The sequence below is a fragment of the Triticum urartu genome, chromosome 7 (genome assembly GCF_003073215.2).
Source record: "Triticum urartu cultivar G1812 chromosome 7, Tu2.1, whole genome shotgun sequence".
Lineage (NCBI taxonomy): Eukaryota > Viridiplantae > Streptophyta > Magnoliopsida > Poales > Poaceae > Triticum > Triticum urartu.
In genome coordinates, this window is record NC_053028.1 from 120,408,955 (window position 1) to 120,427,901 (window position 18,947).

An 18,947-nucleotide genomic window follows, 5' to 3' on the forward strand; every position below is an offset into this window, starting at 1 on the left:
ATGATGCCATGTGGACCGGGCATTTTTAGCTTGAGAAAAGCATAATGCGGTACTGCATTAAAACGAGCGAAAGTCGTTCTTCCGAGTAGTGCTTGATAACCACTTCGGAATGGAGCGACGTGGAAAGTTAACCTTTCGCTTTGGAAGTTATCGAGAGAATAGAATACCACCTCTAGCAGTAGAGAGCCCGTACAGCAGGCCTCTTGGCCTGGTATTACTCCCTTGAAGGTAGTATTACTGTGGCTTATTTGTGTCGGGTCTATCCCCATTTTGCGGACTGTGTCCTGATATATCTGATTTAGATCACTGCCGCCGTCCACGAGGACTCATGTAAGATGGTACCCGTTTATTATTGGGTCTAACACCAAGGCCGCCAGTACTTCGTGTCGGATATTTGTCTCGTGATCCCTACGATCAAAAGTGATCGGGCAGGCCAACCAGGGGTTGATCCTAGGGGTGACGGGCTCTATGGCGCATGTGTCTCGGAGTGCATGCTTGCTTCTCCTCTTCGTCACATGGTCCATGTTTACCATTTTAACCTCTAGTGGGAACTTTTTCTGTCCTCTGGTGCTTTGCTGACGAGGTTCATCCTCGTCTTCACTTGGTGTCTCGTCCCCTTTGTGTTCGGCGTTTAGCTTACCGGCTTGCTTGAAGACCCAACATTCTCTTTGGGTATGATTTGCAAGTTTGTCGGGGGTGTCGTGAATCTGACAGAGCTTGTCAAGAATTTTGTTTAGGCCAGATTGTCCTTCTGTGCTGCCTTTGAAAGGCTTTTTCCGCTGACCTGGTCGAGACCCCCTGAATCCGGCGTTTACCGCCGTGTTATCTGGGCTACCTTCTTTCTTCGATGCTTGTTTTTGTTGCGTCGTGGTTTACAATTGCCATCCCTGACTTCAGATGTGCTTGGGTCGCTGGTGCTGCTACAGGCCAACCAGCTATCTTCGCCCGCGCAAAAGCGGGTCATGAGGCTTGTTAGGGCTGCCATTGTTCTCGGTTTTTCTTAGCCGAGGTGTTTGGCGAGCCATTCGTCTCGGACGCTGTGTTTAAAAGCTGCTAAGGCTTCGGCGTCCGAACAGTCAATGATTTGGTTCTTCTTAGTGAGGAACCTGTTCCAAAGCTTTCGGGCGGACTCTTCACACTGTTGGATTATATGACTTAAATCGTCTGCATCCAGAGGTCGGACATAAGTCCCTTGAAAATTAGCCCGAAAAGCATCCTCGAGCGCCTCCAAACTTCCAATTGAGTTTTCAGGGAGGCTTTTCAGCCAGTGCCAAGCTGGCCCCTTAAGCTTGAGGGGAAAGTATTTAATGGCATGGAGATCGTCTCCGTGAGCCATATGAATATGGAGGATAAAGTCCTCGATCCAGACTCCAGGGTCTGTGGTCCCGTCGTACGCCTCTATGTTCACCGGTTTGAATTCTTCTGGGAATTCGTGATCCAGCACCTCATCAGTGAAACATAAGGGGTGTGCGGCACCCATGTATTGGGATGTGCCATGGTGTTCGGACGGTTGTAGTATTCGGTTTTGGTTTTGTACCGTAGCGCGCTTCCTAGATCCATAGATGGATCTACTCGCGTCGGATTTTTGGCGCAAGTTCTCACGTAGATCGTGTGTTGACTTATGCGCGACTTTGTTAGCCGCTCTATCGCATTCGCAAGGTGGTGGATCCGGCCAGTTGGCCATATCATTCTTCAGCTGTGTGGGCTCTAAGGCCTCATCATCGAATTCCGGTAATAGCTTGCGTTTTGGATAGCTATTTGTGTGGTAACTTCCACCATACTTTGTTTCCTTGTTGAACACTTTGTTCCACCTGCTGTTGAGCGTATCTTGTGTGGCCTTAAGCCTTTGCTTCTGTTTCTTCAGGCTCCTCGCTGTGGCAATAAGCCTTCTACGGAGGTTCTCTTGTTCCAAGTGCGTTTCCGGGATGATGTCTGCATCTTCGTCCGGACTGTTTTCCTCCCCAGACGGGGTTTGATGAGGTTTATCCTTGGCGTCACCGTGTTTGGACGCCGGATCCGTACTATGTTCGCCGTTTGCATCTTGATCGTGCTCTACCACCAGGGTGGTGCAGTCATCCTTTCTTCTAGAGTCGACTGGACTGTTATTTCCTCTTGCGCTGTTATCGCTGTTTTTGCTATGGCGGGACTTAGAGCGGTGTCGCTGACGTCGGCGCTTGGGTTGCTTGGAGGGGGCATCCTCCGCTGTCTCTTCACCATTGCCCTCTGTGGGTGTATCCACCAGGTATATGTCATGTGATGAAGTGGTGGTTCGACGCCCTGTGGGCGGTGGTTCCTGTTCGCCTCCTACATCGTCGTCCATACCGTCGATGTCTTCGAAGTCGAAGTCGAGCATGCCGGTTAAGTCGTCGACAGTGGTTACTAAGTGGGTGGTGGGTGGGCAGTGAATTTCTTCGTCATCCGCATCCCATTCTAGCCGGACAAAGTTCGGCCAAGGTTCTCCCGACAGGGAGAGAGACCTTAATGAATTTAGCCCATCGCCAAAAGGTGAGTGCTGAAAGATATCCGCGGAGGTGAACTCCATGATCGGCGCCCAATCGGATTCAATGGGTGCGGATGCAGGCGGCTCGGAGCCCGTGGCCGGAGAAGAATCCAGTGGTTCGGCGATGCGGCTCTCGTAAGGGGTAAAGTCAGTATCCGGCTCTATCGCCACTGAGAGTGCAGCCTCCATGCCGGGTCTATCCCTCCGCTCTCGGATGGCGCAATTTGCTCCGGATTGATAGCCGAAGTAGTTGCAGATGCGATCTCCAAACATTGTCCGACGGCAGAGCTACGTCATGCTTGTCGCGACTGTGCGGCACGTCCGACATGGGCTCGAATCCGTCGAAGATCAAGTCTCCGCGGATGTCAGCCATGTAGTTCAAGTTTTCGAATCTGACCTAATGGCCAGGGGCGTAGCTCTCGATCTGTGCCAGATGTCCAAGCGAATTGGCCCGCAGTGCGAATCCGCCGAATACAAAAATCTGCCCGGGGAGGAAAACCTCACCTTGGACCGCATCGCTAGCGATGATTGAAGGAGCCATCAAGCCTTACAGTGACAACACAGTGGAACTCTCAATGAAAGCACCAATGTCGGTGTCAAAACCGGCGGATCTCGGGTAGGGGGTCCCGAACTGTGCGTCTAAGGCGGATGGTAACAGGAGGCAGGGGACACGATGTTTACCCAGGGTCGGGCCCTCTTGATGGAGGTAATACCCTACGTCCTGCTTGATTGTTCTTGATGATATGAGTATTACAAGAGTTGATCTACCACGAGATCGTAGAGGCTAAACCCTAGAAGCTAGCCTATGGTATGATTGTATGTTGTCCTACGGACTAAACCCTCCGATTTATATAGACATCGGAGGGGGCTAGGGTTACACAAGGTTGGTTACAAGGGAGGAGATATACATATCCGTATTGCCTAGCTTGCCTTCCACGCCAAGGAGAGTCCCATCCGGACATGAGACAAAGTCTTCAATCTTGTATCTTCATAGTCCAACAGTCCGGCCAAAGGATATAGTCCGGCTGTCCGGAGACCCCCTAATCCAGGACTCCCTCACTCCTCCTTTTCGTCCTCTTCGAAGGCGGAATGTGCATCAGAGCCTTCAGGTATTGTGCCCGAAGTGCCGCGATGACGAAGGCCGCCCCGGGTCTTTTTAGCCTCCTTCTCGGCCGTCTTCTTCGGCACCTTGTAAGGCGCCGGGACCAACATCTTCGTCAGAAGTGGGATGGTCAGGTCTTCGGGCAGTGGGGCCGGACAATGGCTCCGCTCCGCCTTCTTCGTCCAGCTCTGGGAAAGTTGAATAAACGCGCGTCAAGCGCGTCCATTGGGTCATGCGGATGGAAAAGTTTGATAAACTCACCGAACTTGCAGGGCGGGACAGTTGGTACCCACGGTCTTCGGCGGAGTCCGGCCACGATTTGCTGGACTTAGAAAGCACCTTCCAAATGTCCTCGTGTGACGAGCTGAAGAGCCTTCGCAAGGTTTGGTGCCTGGCCGGATCAAACTCCCATAGATTGTGAGTCCGGTGTTGACAAGGCAGTATCCGGCGGACTAACATCACCTGGACTACGTCAACGAGTTCAATGTTCTTATCTCCCATATCTTTAACGCACGTCCGGAGCACCGACAGTTCATTGGGCGAGGACCAATCCAGTCCTTTCTTGACCCAGGACGTAAGCCGCAGAGGGGCGCCAGATCGAAACTTGGGAGAAGCGGCCCGCTCCTTGCCGCTCGGCTCAGTGATGTAAAACCACTGTTGTTACCACTCCTTGACATAATCATTAAAGGTTCCTGTTGGCCGTATGACATTGGGCATCTTGCTCACCATAGCGCCCCCGCACTCGGCGTGCTCGCCGCCCACCACCTTGGGCTTCACATTAAAGACCTTCAGCCATAAACCGAAGTGTGGTGAAACACGGAGAAAAGCCTCACACACAACAATGAATGTCGAGATGTTGAGGAAGGAATTAGGGGACAAATCATGAAGATTGATCCCATAATAGTACATGATACCGCGAACGAATGGGTGGAGGGGAAATCCCAGCCCGCGGACGAAGTGAGGGAGGAATACAACCCTCTTGTGGGGTTCCGGAGTGGGGATGATCTGTGTCGCCGTCGGGAGATGGTGGCCGATTTTCTTGGCCAGATACCTGGCCTCCCGAAGCTTTTTGATATCCTTCCCTCGGACGATAGAGGCCATCCATTTGCCTCCTGCTCCGGATCCAGACATCTTTGGAAGACCTCTTGTGGGTAGAGGAGGTGAACGCACGCGCGTTGGAGCCTGAGCAGAATGGAATGAGTTGGGAAGAAGGAATGGGTGAAGAGGGTGAATTCTTGTCCCTTTATAAGGGCGGAAGAGGCGATGCGCCTCCCCCTCGCTTGGTAAAACCTCTTATTCCCCAAGCGCCGTAAGTGATGGCGTGGTTGGGTTACCCGCGTTTGTATTGATGAGAATCCCGTAATAAGGGGGACACGATCTCTGCTTTGACAAGACGTGTCGAGAAAACCGCCCCGTAATATGTGTGGTGCTGGTTGAGAAAAATGGTTCGAATAAAGTCCGGGCCGTGACATGATGTCATGCTGTCGAAATGTGTCAGCGGTTTGGATTTGTGGAAATATTATTTTCTCCACGGTGGTATATGGCACTTGTTTCATAGAGTCGGATGCTATCCTTGTGTTCAAAATCTTCCATGGAGTATTTGATGGAGGAACCCGCCTTGCAATGCCGAAAACAATACTGCGCGCCGGACTCATCGTCATTGAAGCCTGGTTCAGGGGATACTGAGGGAGTCCTGGATTAGGGGGTCTCGGGACAGCCGGACTATATCCTTTGGCCGGAGTGTTGGACTATGAAGATACAAGATTGAAGACTTCGTCCCATGTCCAGATGGGACTCTCCTTGGCGTGGAAAGCAAGCTAGGCAATATGGATATGTAGATCTCCTCCCTTGTAACCGACTCTGTGTAACCCTAGCCCCCTCCAGTGTCTATATAAACCGGAGGGTTTAGTCCGTAGGACAACATACAATCATACCATAGGCTAGCTTCTAGGGTTTAGCTCTACGATCTCGTGGTAGATCAACTCTTGTAATACTCATATCATCAAGAACAATCAAGCAGGACATAGGGTATTACCTCCATCAAGAGGGCCTGAACCTGGGTAAACATCGTGTCCCCTGCCTCATGTTACCACCCGCCTTAGACGCACAGTTCGGGACCCCCTACCCGAGATCCGCCGGTTTTGACACCGACACCTGACTCCTTACCTTCGCCGAGGTCCCAATCTTCAGAGTTGTGTTTCATTCTTTCCAATAAATCCCATTTGAATTCAATAGTCTTCATCGTAAAAGATCCAGTATAAGAAGTATCGAGCATGGAGCGATTACTGAGAGAAAGCCGAGCATAAATTTTTTGAATAATCATTTCTCTTGAGAGCTCATGATTGGGGCATGAATATAACATTGACTTAAGCCTCCCTCAAGCTTGAGCGATGCTTTCTCCTTCGCGAGGCCAAAACTTATATATATAATTACGATCATGATGAACAAGATGCATAGGATAAAACTTCTGGTGAAATTCCAATTTTAATCTCTTATAGTCCCATGATCCCATATTATCACATAGCCTATACCTTGTCAATGCATCTCCCTTCAAAGATAAAGGGAAGACCTTCTTCTTGATAACATGCCCAGGCATACCTGCAAGCTTAAATAATCCACAAACTTCATCCACATAGATTAAGTGCAAATCGGGATGCAATGTTCCATCTCCTGCAAAAGGATTAGCTAGTAGTTTCTCTATCATACCCGAAGGAATTTCAAAGTAAACATTTTTAGTAGGTTCAGTAGGTTGAGGAGAAACTCTTTGCTCTACTGGTCGGGGTGAAGATACCTCGAACAAGCCCCTCCAAGGGTTATGTTCCATAGTAATAAGTGACAGTAAATTTCAGCACACTATATAAATTTTTCCTTATGAACTTCCACCTACCAAAGACGCTTTACTCCCCGGCAACGGCGCCAGAAAAGAGTCTTGATGACCCAAAAGTGTAGGGGATCTATCGTAGCCTTTTCGATAAGTAAGAGTGCCGAACCCAACGAGGAGCAGAAGGAAATGATAAGCGGTTTTGAGCACGGTATTCTCTGCAAGCACAAAAATTATCGGTAACAGATAGTTTTGTGATAAGATAAATTGTAACGAGAAACAAGTAATAAAAGTAAATAAGGTGCAGCAAGATGGCCCAATCCTTTTTGTAGCAAAGGACAAGCCTGGACAAACTCTTATATGAAGGAAAGCGCTCTTGAGGACACATGGGAATTATCGTCAAGCTAGTTTTCATCACGCTCATATGATTTGCGTTCGGTACTTTGATAATGTTATATGTGGGTGGACCGGTGCTTGGGTGCTGTCCTTACTGGGACAAGCATCCCACTTATGATTAACCCCTATTGCAAGCATCCGCAGCTACAAAAGAAGTATTAAGGTAAACCTAACCATAGCATGAAACATATGGATCCAAATCAGGCCCTTACGAAGCAACTTATAAACTAGGGTTTAAGATTCTGTCACTCTAGCAACCCATCATCTACTTATTACTTCCCAATGCCTTCCTCTAGGCCCAAACAATGGTGAAGTGTCATGTAGTCGATGTTCACATAACACCACTAGAGGAAAGACAACATACATCTCATCAAAATATCGAACGAATACCAAATTCACATGACTACTTATAGCAAGACTTCTCCCATGTCCTCAGGAACAAACGTAACTACTCACAAAGCATATTCATGTTCATAATCAGAGGGGTATTAATATGCATAATGGATCTGAACATATGATCTTCCACCAAGTAAACCAACTAGCATCAACTACAAGGAGTAATCAACACTACTAGCAACCCATAGGTACCAATCTGAGGTTTGGATACAAAGATTGGATACAAGAGATGAACTAGGGTTTGAGATGAGACGGTGCTGGTGAAGATGTTGATGGATATTGAGCCCCTCCCGATGAGAGGATCATTGGTGATGACGATGGTGATGATTTCCCCCTCCCGGAGGGAAGTTTCCCCGGCAGAACAGCTTTGCCGGAGCCCTAGATTGGTTCCACCAAGGTTCCGCCTTGTGGCGGCGGAGTTTCTGCCCGAAAGCTTTCTTATGATTTTTTCTCGGATGAAAGACTTCATATAGCCATAGATGGGCATCAGAGGGCCACCAGGAGGCCCACGAGGCAGGGGGCACGCCCAGGGGGTAGGGCGCGCCCCCACCCTCGTGGCTGGTGGGTGGCCCCCCTCTGGTACTTCTTGCACCCAATAATTTTTATATATTCTGAAACGTGCTCCCATGGAGTTTCAGGACTTTTGGAGATGTGCAGAATAGATCTCTAATATTTGCTCCTTTTCCAGCCTAGAATTCCAGTTGCCGGCATTCCCCCTCTTCATGTAAACCTTGTAAAATAAGAGAGAATAGGCATAAGTATTGTGACATAATGTGTAATAATAGCCCATAATGCAATAAATATCGATATAAAAGCATGATGCAAAATGGACATATCATATAACCCTTCCAAGTTTGAGCATACACCTCAGGGGGATAACAGGACTGGTCATCTGCCTCTGAATCCTCCTCTGAAGAGCTATCTGTAACCAGCAACATATCTGCTTCACCAGGTAGTATTTTCTGCTCTGAAGACCTTGTTTTCACTCTAGATTTCTCCATCACCAATTCAAATGGTTGATGCACAGGAAGAGTAGTTGAATATACAAACATTGTGGACAAAAGCAATGAGAAATATAAAAAAGGATGACATGATATAATTCACATATATGACGCTTGGCTAAACAACATGGCATTGCATAATTCACATATATAATGCCTTGCAACAAGATAACATTGCATAATTCACGTATATAATGTCTTGCAAAAAGATGGCATTGCATAATTCACATATATGATAATTAGACACTAAACAGGTGGCATTCACACAAATCATGTCTAAACTAAGCAAATGACATAGCAATGCAAGATACCATACGCACGATATGAGCAACATAACCCTGCCAAGTTAGAGCATGCACCTCGGGGGGGGGGGGGGGAATAGGACTGGTCATCTGTCTCTGAATCCTCCTCTGAGGAGCTATCTGTAACCAGCAAGACATGCGCTTCGTCAGATAGCATTGTCTACTCTGAAGACCTTGTTTCCACTCCAGATTTTTCCATGACCGTGCCGAATGGCTGGTGCATAGGAAGAGTAATTGAATGTACTAAAATTGTTGACAAATTTAACACGTAATAAAAAATGATCTCATGATATAATTCACATATAAGATGACTGGCTAACCAGGGTGGCATTGTAAAATTCACATATATGATGCCTGGCTAAACAAGATGGCATTGCATGATTCACATATACGATAAAGAAACTAAACAGATGGCATTGACACAAAGCATGTCTAAACTAAGCAGATGACATCTTTGATGTATACAGTAAGCAATGCAAGGCACCATATGCATGATATTACCAATATCAGCATGCCAAGTTAGAGTGAAGACCTCATGGGGTAAATAGGAGTGGTCTTTTGCTTCTGAATCCCCCTCAGAACAGTTATCTTCCTCTTGATTACGATCCGAAATGGGTGGAGGGGCGCTGCCTTTGCGCCCACCATGGAGCGACGTCTGCATGAAATTTGATTGCCACGCAAGGCTCGTCTCTTTTGCTCTACATGTTCAGTTCCATTGTGTACAATAACTGACATGCATAGGAATAAAACATAGTGAGATTATGTAAGGAGTGCATGCACAAATCCAGAGTGAAGGTAGCAAACTATGGATAGACCCAAAACCAATTATAGCAGGTAGATAATAGCTTTAGTTAAAAAATACAGATAATGGCTCCTTTAATGTTTGTTTGCACCCAACATGAAACTCATAGTAGACACCCAAGATTAACCAGATAGTAGACAGATAGTACTGATTGCTGCCCCAATATGTACCCCACAACCATTTAAAAACTCAAGTTTCAGCATAAGTTTGGACCTGAGTCGGAGTCTAATAGGTGAACACGATGATAAAGTAGCATGACATCATATTAAGCGATGCATAACATAAGAAGACACGGAAGAGTGTGACCTCTCTTGCGGACCCGTGTAGTCCTCAAGGTCATCTGCTCAGTTGATGATGGTAATGCAGTTGTCGTGGCTGCCGGCGGTGGGGAAGAAGATCTGAGGCGGTGAAAGACAGTCTGGAGAACGGATCCCTGCTGTGGTGAACCCTTCCGTCGTTGGAGCAGCTGAGCTGGGGTAGAACACAGCACTGCAGGAGCAGGACAAACCACACAAGGTTTTCTTTGACACATATCTGTAACAGAAGTAATTGTGTAAGGGCTTGTTTGAATTTGAGGATTCTAACAATGCAGGGATAGTGTCGGCATTCTGGGAACGGGGGTCCCTAGACTTGCCTGCCTGCGGCCTACGGCGTGGCTCAAAGGAGGCCCAGCACGGCCCGTCTTCATCAACATAGACCCAAGACCCTCGCGAGGGGCCAAGCCTCGCGGGGCGGACGACACGGAGCTTCCTCAGGCACGGCCTCATCAGGCTGGCTCACGAGGAGGCGGAGAGATCAAGGCGGGGTACCTCACGAGGTGCCCGTGACGCAAGCCATGACGACCAAGGGCGCCAGGCGGGCGCCAGCCCGCGCAGTGTCCTCCTTTCTTCTTTGGTGCAAAGGGAGCAAGCGCATGCAAGAGCATCAAGCAAAGGCACCCATTTCGGTGCAACGAGACCAAGACCAGTCCAACGGCAGGGAGGAAGTCATTGTGTAGCCCAAGCCAGCGTCACCACCAGAGCCTTTGGTAGGTGGGGACCAACTTTAGTCAGGATAAGTGTACCAGATGTTCCCCTTCAAAATGGCCAATTGTTGGTGCCCTTCCTGCTCAATATTTGGGAAGAGGCCCAGGGCCTTTGCCTATAAATAGGACTAGCCACCCACAGAAGAGGGGGAGGAAGATTGGATCGCAATCGAGAAGAGAGAGAGAGAGAAGGGTGACTGAACAACCCCTAGCAGTTCATCCCCCCAACCAAGAACAGACCCTCGTGAGGCTGTTCTTCCTTGTATTGCTCATCATCATCAGCCCAAGAGGCAATCCACCACACCACACACTGGAGTAGGGTATTACACCACAACGGTGGCCCGAACCAGTATAAACCCTGTGTCTCTTGTGCTGTTCTTTCCATAGCTTAGATCTTAGCGAGGCGGAGGGGTGCAGGTAGGTAGAAGGCGAAATCTCTGTGCGCACCCCAGTGTTCGAACCTCAAGGGTCTGCCGGAACCCGAAATCTGACATTTGGCGCGCCAGGTAGGGGTGCGCCGGAATTTGTCTTCCACCACCCCGTTCTCCTCTGACCATCGCGTCCATGTCTGACGCTCGTCGGGCCCGCGCCGAGCGCCGGGCCGCTCTCGCCTCCCGCGTTGCCCAGACGGCTCCTGTCGGCGGGCGTCCTCGCCGTTCCCCGTCACCTGCCATCAATGGTGCCACCGGCCCGGCGGGGGACGAGCAGCAAGCATCGTATCAGCATCCGTCCGTGCGGCAAGACGGCCGCACCGCTACTCCCTCGCTCACCCCAGCTGGTTCTTCGTCCCACGCGCTCCGCGCACCCATGGAGGCTCGAGCTGCACTCATCGCGGCAAATGAGCTCCTGCGCTACCGTCCCGTCGACGACGTCTACGAAGAATGGCTCGACCGCGCCGCCGAGCTCGTCCGCGCCGCACCTGTGCCGTCCGTTCCGCTGCACCGCACCCCGCCCCGCGCGGGCGACGAAGCTCCGGTGGCGCCCCGGACGCCTCCTCCTCAAGAAGGCGCCATGGCTCCAAGGCGCGTGGCCCCTGGGCGGAACCCGCTCCGTCAGGTGCCAACGCGGCAAGAGCAGAGCTGCCAAGAATCCCTCGCCCGCAAGAAGCTGCCCGGGCGCTCCCTGCTCCAGCACGTCGCGACCTTGCTCCTACTCCCGCGCGTCAAGACCCCGCGCTGCTCCCAGCTGCAGCGCGTGGGGACATGCAAGACCAAGCTCTCCATCATCCAAGGCCTCCCATGGCCACAGCAGGCTGCCGCGCCTTGACCACCGAGCTACGCAGCGTCGCGTGGCCCGGCAAGTTCAAGCCAGACCTGCCTCCTCGTTACGACGGCACGGCCGACCCTGCGGAGTTCCTCCAACTCTATGAGCTGGGCATCGAAGCTGCCAACGGAGACGAGAAGGTCATGGAGAACTGGTTTCCCATGGCGCTCAAGGACGGGGCCCGCAGCTGGCTCCTGAACCTAGCTCCAGGCACGATCTCCTCCTGGGATGAGATGCGCACCCGCTTCATCGCCAACTTCCAAGGTACTCGCGACCGGCCACCCGCCGTGAGCGACATGCGCCGCATCAAGCAACAACCTGGAGAGACCCTGCAGAAGTACATCCAGCGCTTCAACAACGCACGCGTCAAGATTCCCAAGGTGACCGAGGAGGCCATCATCTCAGCCTTCTCCGACGGCGTGCGCGATGTCAAGATGAAGGAGGAGCTGGCGATGCATGAAGACCTGTGCACCTCCTTGGAGTTGTTCAACTTGGCAACCAAGTGCGCCAGGGCTGAGGAAGGGCGTCTCTCCCTCCTCGAGCTGCCTGCCGCAGACCCAGAAGAGAAGAAGCCCAAGGCCAAGGATGTGAAGCACAAGGGGGCTGCCGTGCTCGCGGCAGAACCCGACACCAAGCGGGGCAGAGATCAGCCCGAACCTTCCGAGGGCAGTCGGTACTGTGTGTATCACGACCTCCACACCCACAACACCAACGAATGTCAAGAGCTCCGAGCCGTGCGAGAAGGAAGGATCGGCCATCGCTCCGACCGCGGTGACCGGGGCTACGGTCGAGGAGGAGGAAGGAACGCAGGACACTGGGAAGACCGCTGCCCGCGCCAAGGGTGGCGCGATCAACCTCGCGAGGATCGCTGGCAAGACCCGCCTCGCGAGGGAGACTAGAGGGATCAGCCTCGCAAGGATCGCCCGCAAGGCAACGCAGGCCTCCCTCCGCTGCCGCCGCAGCCAAGGAGAAATGAGGACCTTAATCAGGACGAGGGGGCTGGGGGCTTCCAGGAGCCGCACGCGATCGCCTGCATCCTGGGCGGGGCTCAAGCCCCAGCCTCTCAATGCATCTTCAAGCAGTTCGCCCGCGAAGTGAACGCAGTCCTCCCCAAGCTGGAAGCCACACGCCCTCTCAGGTGGTCGGCGTGCGCCATCACATTTAGCTCAGCTCAAGTGTGCGGCCACAGCCGGAGTCCTCCCGATGCTTTGTTCCCCAATCATCAGCAACGTGGTGGTCACCAGGACCCTCATCGATGGCGGGGCAGGGCTCAACGTCCTGTCCGTGGAAACATTCAACAATCTCCAAGTGCCCTACACCCAGCTTCAGCCAACCAAGCCTTTCTCCGGAGTCACCGACAGCTCCACGGTCCCGATTGGGCAGGTTCGCCTCCCTGTCACCTTCGGGGCACGCGACAACTACCGCACCGAGCTCATCGACTTCGACGTTGCTCACATTTGCCTGCCGTACAACACCATCCTTGGGTACCCAGCGCTGGCCAAGTTCATGGCCGTAACTCACCACGGCTACAACGTCCTCAAGATGCCAGGAAGTGGCGGAGTCATCACGGTGCCCTGTGAAGAGAAGGACGCAGTGTGTTCCCTGGAACGAGCCTTTCAGGCCGCATCGCTGGAAGACCCGGATCGCGGAAGCATGAGGCTTCCCAGACCGCCCCCAAGAAGAAGACATCGTCCGGCCCGGCCCCTTAGGAGGCAGACCCCTCAGGGCCCGCGCCTGCGCAGGGGGAACCTCCTTCCATCGCATAGGAAAGCGCGTCCGGTGCCCTCCTCAGGCAGGGCTCGGGGGCTCTCCCCTGGAGGGCCACCGACCTGGCTAAGGTCACGAGGGAGGCGCTTGGGCACCACATGGAGGCGTGTTTCAAAGCGCGTTTCCCTCAAGAAGGAGTAAGGCAAGGAGGGCCAGACCCTCAGGAGTTCGTCAACATGGCCATTCAGGAGCTACAGGAGTCAAGAGTCATGAGAGGCGGCCGCCGCCTACCAGCTGTGGCTCCCCATCTAGGCGAGGATGGTGGGCTGCGCGTCTGCATCGACATACCAGGGCTCAATCGAGTCACCTCTCTGGAGCGCCTCTGGCCCTCGCGAGTGGGGCGCTGCGAAGGTCCACCCCACAGCTACGTTCGCATGCCTTACGGCTTGCCGAACGCGGCTGCCACGTACCAGCGCCTCATGAGGGGCATCATGGAGGCTCAAGAGGCCAGGCGTTCCGCAGCCCTGGCGGAGATGGAGATGGTCCGCGAGGGGCCACCAGCGCCTCCAGAGCCTCCCCAGGCCCCTGGGCCTGGGGGCTCGTGAGGATCGGCTTCCGCAGCCCGCCGAGTCAGCTACACCAACACTCCTTTGTCCTCAACATCATCAGGTGACATCTTTCAAGTTTCATTTCCAGCTGGGAGCGCCCCCCAGGGCTGCATTATTCCCAGGCCGCGTGGGTCCTTCCCTGCGGCATGTATCCCTTTTATTTCATGTTGTTAGCTTACCTTGTTGGGGGCGCCCCACAGGCTGCATCATCCCCCAAGTCGCTCGGGCCAGACCCAGCGGCATGCATCCCTTTTGCGTTTATTTTCGGCTATGCGTTCGACCCACCATGCTTGATTATTTGATGCTTGTCCACGGCACTTCTTCTTCTCCATGCCGACCACTTGCACGTTAAAGGGGGGGTACCTGAGCATCACAACTCAGGGCTCTTACTGGCTCTCCAGCCCTCACCCTCTGGCCTTGTCCACGGCATCGCGACCTGGCATACCAGCGACGGCTGAGACCAGCTCGAGGGCCGGGACCCGAGGACGTAGAGTGCCGGCATCTAACCAAATTTGCAGGGACACATCACAAGATAAGGCCCAGTGCCAGGCGCAACCCGCCTAGAGGTAGGGCCCCGTGAGTCCCGCGCTGGCTCATGGGTGCCCAGATACACCTCGCCAGGCCCTACCGTGCCAGCCACGTGCCAGGGCGGGGCTGTACACGCCCCGAGGGCTCCTCCCGGAGGGGAACCCCCTCCCACGTACCAGTGGAAGCACCATGCTCCGTGCTGGCTGACGACACTGCCGAGGAGCGGCTATGCCCGTACACATACGGAAGCGCTATGCTCCGCGCTGGTGATAAACAACTGAGGGCGGCCCCCGGGCCGCATCAACCTCAGGGAGCCCAAAGCTCAGTGTCTAGCCTCATCGTAACGCCTCCCCTCGGGAGTGCCGTGCGAGGGGGCTGGGCACGGGGGCTGCGCCTGGGTCACGCCCAGACGCACGCCACCCAGCCAGGCCCCCCGGGCCTGGTTCGTCGCGCGTTTCTCCCCGAGCGGAGCCAAGGTACGAAGGCCGTTTGAGCGTCAAGGGGGACTCTTGAGCATCGTGACTCCGGAGCCTAAGTGGTCACGTAGCCCCTCACTCCTTAGTTCCGAAAGGCTAACGGCGGTTGAGGTATGCGCGCGGCCGGGCCCTCCAGACGTAGAACGGTAGATCCACCCACATCATACCTCCCTACTTGCTGTTCGTGCGCCAAGGGGGACTCCTGAGCATCGCGACTTAGGAGCCTAACTTGTCACATAGCCCCTCGCTCCTTGGTCCCGTCCTGGTTTCCGGTCGGGGCTAACGGCGGCTGAGGTTGGAGGGTGCTCCTACGCCCTGGTTCCTCCGCGACGACTGGGAGCAGGTAGTGGATCCATGCCCGTATTCAATGGGGACGGGCCCGTGCCCATGGGAACTCCCGGGGAATCGGTGGACGTGTCCTCCGACGACTCCAGCGAAGAGGAGGGAGGGGAGACGGAAAAAGGGCCTGACTCCGAGGCGACTGACGGAGAGTCGAGGGCTCCCCTCCCCCAGCGCATGTCCCGCGTTCTCCGCCTCTCTCTGAGCGATGAAGACGAGGATGATGACGAGCAGGACGGCGGGAGCTTGCCCCCGATCCCGAAGAAGGACAGGACCGGGCTGATCTCCCGTGGGTCTGCCCCAGCCCCGCGGCGGACCGCAGACGCGCCTTCCGCTTCCAAGCTTCCCGAGGTTGACCCTTCCAGCCGGCTTTCAGGCTTCAAATTTGGCCGGAGGCCGCTTGAGCTTACTGGCGACGACCCGTAAGCGCTTGATTCTTGTCTTTATTTCTCGTTCTGCTTCTGAGGCTTGACGTCTGCATCTCTTGGATAGGCTGGCGCCCGCAGCAAAGAAGCCGAAGGGAGCTCCTGAGGTTCCATCCGTGGTAGCGCCTCTGCCCGCGAAGGAAGGTGACCGCGACGCACGGGCTTCTCTTGCCCGGTGGTCCTCGCGAGGCCTAGCTGAGCCGGCTGGGGCGAGCTCGGCCCCCATGGCGCAAGTGACTCCCGAGGTGCCTTTGCCCGCTGCCGCCACTACAGCTGTTGGGGCGCAGCAGGCTTCGCCTCAGGATGCTGTGGTCGCGGAGGAACCAGGGCGCATACCTCAGCCGCCGTTAGCCCCTTGGATCCACTACCTGCTCCCAGTCGTCGCGGAGGAACCAGGGCGTAGGAGCACCCTCCAACCTCGCCACATCGCCCCCGACCAGAGATTGGAGGACCGCAGCCAGATCTTTGTCGGCCAAGGCCGCGGGGCTCGGATGGGGCCTCCACATCAGTAGTGAGTACCGCCGAAGCGGAGCTAGCTGGTGCTCCAGGAATTCTCTCAGCAGCGATGCACCGGTCAGCTTCGCCGCCGCCATGTTGGCCGGCCTTAGATCCGCGTCCATCTTCTCCAACACCAGCTTTGCGCGGGGGTCCGCGAGCTCCGCTCGACCCCAATCGCTGGAGCTCGTGGGTTGCTCCGTGGGCAAGATCAGCCGAGGGTGGATGCGCCCAGCATCTGCCAAGACCCACTTGCTCCTGAAGCCCTCAATCCTTTTCCCGGGGTTCGAAATGGCAATGGCGCCACCGTACGCGATGAAGCTCGCGCACGCGGAAGCAGGACCACGAGAGGTCCGGAGGTAGAAGTAGTGGCTCAGCAAGGCCACTGAGGGCTGCACCCCGACGTGAGCCTCGCAATAATAGGCGAAGATTGCCAGGAGAAGGATGGAGTTGGGGTGGAGATGCAGAGCCTGTAGCTTATAATGGCGGAGGATAGAGAAGAAGAACTCGGAGAAGGGAGGCACCAGGCCAGCAGCAATGGCGCTTACAAAGAACGGATAGAAGGTGCTCCCTTGGCCCTCAGGGGTGGCGAAGCCGGCCTTGAACACCTTCGCCCCGTCGATGCCCTGCGCCGCTACCATCCGGCGCAACCGGGCGAGGCTCGCCTCCGACACGTTCGGCAAGTCCAGGGCAGACGAGTACCAAGCTCCGGCCGGGGACTGACGAGGCACCATGGCTTCCTAGGTCACGCGGTAGGAGTAGATCTGGAAATTTTGGAGGAAGGAAGGAGAGGCGCAAGAAAGGGGATCTGAGCAGCAACCGGAGAAAGCAAAAACAAAGCCTAGGCAGATGCCGCTCCTTTATCAACTCGCGCGGTTGTGGAGACGCCCACGTCCAGTCAATCGCCACGCGACGCCCAAGGCCGCAGGCTGTTAGGGCCCGCGGCGCTTCGCTCTTGCCCTTTCGCCTCCCTGCACGGCCAAGTCCGGGTGCGCCTTGGGCCCGAGGGCTACTGTCGGCGTTCTGGGAACGGGGGTCCCCAGACTTGCCTGCCTGCGGCCTGCGGCGTGGCTCAAAGGGGGGCCCAGCATGGCCCGTCTTCATCAACACAGACCCAAGACCCTCGCGAGGGGCCAAGCCTCGCTGGGCGGACGACATGGAGCTTCCTCAGGCACGGCCTCATCAGGATGGCTCGCGAGGAGGCGGAGAGATCAAGGCGGGGTACCTCACGAGGTGCCCGTGACGCAAGCCATGATGACCAAGGGCGCCAGGCGGGCGCCAGCCCGCGCAGTGTCCTCCTTTCCTCTTTGGTGCAAAGGGACCAAGCGCAGGCGAGAGCATCAAGCAAAGGCACCCGTTTCGGTGCAACGAGACCAAGACCAGTCCAACGGCAGGGAGGAAGTCATTGTGGAGCCCAAGCCAGCGTCACCACCAGAGCCTTTGGCAGGCGGGGACCAACTTTAGTCAGGATAAGTGTACCAGATGTTCCCCTTCAAAATGGCCAATTGTTGGCGCCCTTCCCGCTCAATATTTGGGAAGAGGCCCAGGGCCTTTGCCTATAAATATGACTAGCCACCTACAGAAGAGGGGGAGGAAGATCGGATCACAATCGAGAAGAGAGAGAGAGAGAAGGGTGACTGAACTCCCCCTAGCAGTTCATCCCCCCAACCAAGAACAGACCCTCGCGAGGCTGTTCTTCCTTGTATTGCTCATCATCATCAGCCCAAGAGGCAATCCACCACACCACACACTGGAGTAGGGTATTACACCACAACGGTGGCCCGAACCAGTATAAACCCTGTGTCTCTTGTGCTGTTCTTTCCATAGCTTAGATCTTAGCGAGGCGGAGGGGTGCAGGTAGGTAGAAGGGAAAATCTTTGCGCGCACCCCAGTGTTCGAACCTCAAGGGTCTGCCGGAACCCGAAATCCGACAGATAGGAAATAGACAGGAATAGGATAGGAATGCACGTGCAAAACAGAGAATTTAAAAACACAGGATTTCTGCCAATCTGGGTGTTTGGTTCACAAGAATTGGAAGATAACATGATGCAAAGAAGCATGGTGAGATTAAGTCAAACCACAAGAAGTGTACAACCTCTTTGGCGAAGCCATGTCGATCTCAGCGTGATTGGGTTGACCGGTGAGGATGCTCCGGCTAACTTGGATGTCGGAGGAGGGGAAGAAGATCTTAGGCATCTAATAGCATCTCCAATAGATGACGATAGAGACAACATTAACCTGGGTGGAATTCTAATAGCCTCTCCAATAGATGACGTAAAATACATAACCACGAACAGCTAGATGTACACATCAGTCGCTCATCTCTGAACTTAACTGTCGAAACTGAATTTAACTGTCGAAACTGAACTTAACTGTCAAAACTGAATTTTGCTGTCGAAACTGAATTTTACTGTCGAAACTGAACACGCTAGAGGTGAGGCTACAAGTCAGTCGACTGACTTTTTCATCTCTGGTCAGTCGATTTTGCAGCCATTGGATACGAAATCAAGGGCCTGCAGTTCATCTTCAACCTCCACCCCCGCTGAGCCGCCAGCCACCACCAGCTAAACAGCCGCCTCCCGCCGCCCGCCGCCGGCGTGCGCCGCCCTGCCCGCCCCGAAAACACTCCCCACCACCGGTCCGCCGCCGCCCTGGCCATCCCTGTAGCCCCCCTGCCGAGCTTTTTCTCCGGCGATCCCCACGCCACCGCCCCATCACCGCCGGCGACCACCGCCCCCACCCTGAACCCTAAGATAGATAGT